This window comes from Spea bombifrons, chromosome 3 (assembly GCF_027358695.1).
Source record: "Spea bombifrons isolate aSpeBom1 chromosome 3, aSpeBom1.2.pri, whole genome shotgun sequence".
NCBI lineage: Eukaryota > Metazoa > Chordata > Amphibia > Anura > Pelobatidae > Spea > Spea bombifrons.
Window position 1 is genome coordinate 42,884,635 of NC_071089.1, and position 3,040 is coordinate 42,887,674.

Consider the following 3,040-nt stretch of genomic DNA (forward strand, 5'->3'; position numbering starts at 1 on the left):
GCAGCAGCTGTCAAAGTAAAACATTATTTATTTCATTGAAAGTAGTAAACACTGCTCCACAGAAAAAAAAATTACATTGCTTCCATAGTAGATGCAAGAATTGTCAGAAGCATCTATAGCCTGGTTCTTGAGCCCATGTTATACTAATGATTTGAAACTGCTGGGGCAACAGTGGCTTGCCAGTGCCCTCCATATTTCCATTTCTTCTGGAACTACAACAGCACAAGACTATCTGAGGATAATGGGGGTTGTAGTTTCAAAGCAGCTGCAGAGCTACTTATTAATCTACCATAGAATGTATATGTAAGCTTTTACTCATACATTTTAATTTAATAACCCATGAAGATCTTTATTACAATATAGTGCACCATGACGCATTGTCTAATATTTGAATTCTTACTGCATTAATCATAAGCGTGAATGCAATACATGCTTTAGTTGTGGCTCCCAATGGCTTTTGAAGCAAGTTAGCTTGAGCTTTACCAGAAGATTTTCTGGTGTCATTTATTGACTCTAAAACACCAAATAAAGGTAACTCAGCTACAGAAAACTGTGATTAAACAAAACATAACTATATCTATTGAAATAATCTTGTACATGTTAATATTCACATTATATGCTTAAAATTTGATATACTTAAATATAATTACATGAGTATTACTAAACATAAAGCTGATATCACTAAAGAAACTCTCCACATAATTAACTAGAAACAATCTCTGGTTTCTTCAGTTCCCTTAATATTCATTGGTAACTGCTATTCTAATAAATCAATTTTAAATAAAAACCTACCGTGTCGACTGCAGTGTTGAAAATCATCACAGATAATCTGTTACTTGGCAGGAGACAACTTTTTTCTTTTTTTTTTCTTGCTGTGGAAATACGTCATTGCCCTTCCTTCCTGTTCAGTCAGTCGGTTCCTGTGGGACCTTAGAAAATCTAGTTGTAATATAGTCTTATTGTACGCTCAGCTGGCTTAACACAAGGAATACGCCTTTCTTTCTGTTTTGGAAGGAACACCATCAGCAGGTATTAACATCCTTTAAAAAGACCCTAAAGAGCAAAACTCGCAAGTTAAAACTTTCCCAGTAGACTTAAAATACCTATGCATAGCATACAAAATATGTAAATGTCCTGCTCTTGCTACAGGGAGCTGTAAATGACTACACATTGACCAAAGAAGAAAACCATAAACCACAGATGTTCAAAATGATTAAGCAAGGAATTGAAAGAATAAGCTGTAATATATTATGCTTGTCACGTGAACAGAAATATAAGAAAATAAAAAAATGCAGTGTACATATGCATATGTACACTAAACAAATCAGGAGGCTGCATTACTTGTAGTTCAGACTTGTGGCTGGTTGCATACCCTGACCAGCTCTATTTTGCAGAGAAAAGGTTGTATTGTGAGCAAAGGCTAAGATGAAGAGAAAGAAGGAAAAAAGTCACCCATAGCACAATTGTGACTTCCAAATGCACGTGATGTATTCTGACCTAGGCTGAAAGGGCTTTGGGTGGCAGGTCTAAGGGGGAGACAGGGAGTTTCATGGTAAAAAGGAGATCCTTGATGTCCCTAACTGGCCCATTAATTCTATGAATGATTAGACATAGATCAGCGCTGAAGGTTAATAAATCACTCAAGGGACTAAACCACAGCTTCCAAGCTCTGGGTCAAACTGCCCCTCTAGATCCAGCAGTGTGGCCAGAAGCACCAGAGTCATGGGGAATATTCTACTAACATTACCATTTCTTCAGACTTCATCAAAATCATTGGCAGAGATGGAGCTGCCTTGAAGAATTAGGAGGGATACTAAATAAAGTAAAACAGTAAACTGAACTGTGGAGACTCATAATTTGTCATTCAGGGAAATGTGGTTCAGGTATAGGCTACAGTCAGTCAAGCCACCACCAGGAAAATGTAAAGCGGAAAGTCATATACAAGGACCCGTCTAAGAAGGCAAAGAATTGCCTGACGTACCAAGTTTACAGAGGACCAAGCGTGCAACTGTGCGTGTGGGACACTGCCCATGTAAAAGGAAATTGCCAGAACGTGTAGTGAAGTCTCTCCTACTCTCCCTCCCACAACTCGCCTCGGTGCTGCCCTGTAGTGATGGGAAGTTCGGATCATTAAAGTGAATCGGATCATTTCGATTCGTTCACTGAAATGATCCGATTCATGATCCGGATCTTCGGATCACTCAGTGTGTCTGCACGGAGTTACTGTTTTCCAGTAACTCCGTGCAGGCACACTAACGATTGGCCCCGCCCCTTTTATTATGAATCCTCCCCCCTGCCTCCAGTGATGTCAATGAAGGCAGAGAGTCGTTCAAAGATTCGGATCTTACAGGGATCCGAATCTTACAGTGATCCGGATCACTGTAAGATCCGGATCATTGTAAGATCCGGATCATTGTAAGATCCGGATCTTTGAACGACTCTCTGCCTTCATTGGCATTCTAATCATTCAGAGAATGTCACCATACTGTTATAAATAAATACATTAATAATCACTGCCCCCAGGATTTACATTCCCCTTTACCTGCAACTGCACCTTAAGCTAACTTTATTAAATTAATTAAATTAACCCTCACCATTAAATTAACCCTAAACACCCCATCAACCATGACTGCCCTAAAATTAACCCTTAACACCCCATCAACCATGACTGCCCCTAAAATTAACCCTTAACACCCCATTAACCATAACTGCCCCCAAATTAACCCTAAACACCCCATTAAGCATAACTGCCCCTAAATTAACCCTAAACACCCCATTAAGCATAACTGCCCCCAAATTAACCCTAAACACCCCATTAAGCATAACTGCCCCCAAATTAACACTAAAGACCCCATTAAGCATAACTGCCCCCAAATTAACACTAAAGACCCCATTAAGCATAACTGCCCCCAAATTAACACTAAAGACCCCATTAAGCATAACTGCCCCCAAATTAACCCTAAACACCTATTAAGCATAACTGCCCCCAAATTAACCCTAAACACCTCATTAAGCATAAATGCCCCTAAATTAACACTAA

At 39.3% G+C, this 3,040-nt stretch overlaps 1 protein-coding gene across 3 annotated transcripts in view; it reads right to left on the bottom strand.

The window, feature by feature from the left end:
• The window catches only part of SYTL3 (synaptotagmin like 3), a 73,508-nt gene extending 71,469 nt beyond the window's left edge, over window positions 1–2,039 (bottom strand). Inside the window, exons 1-2 of one of the 3 annotated variants that reach the window (XM_053460873.1) lie at window positions 1,982–2,039; window positions 793–939 (exon numbers count right to left, since the gene is read on the bottom strand). The gene's annotated coding sequence lies outside the window, so the exon portion shown is untranslated. Of the gene's footprint in view, window positions 1–792; window positions 1,196–1,981 lie in introns of those variants that run through there. The other 2 variants (XM_053460872.1, XM_053460870.1) reach the window with 2 other exon arrangements.
• Between the last annotated feature and the right edge of the window lie 1,001 nt (window positions 2,040–3,040).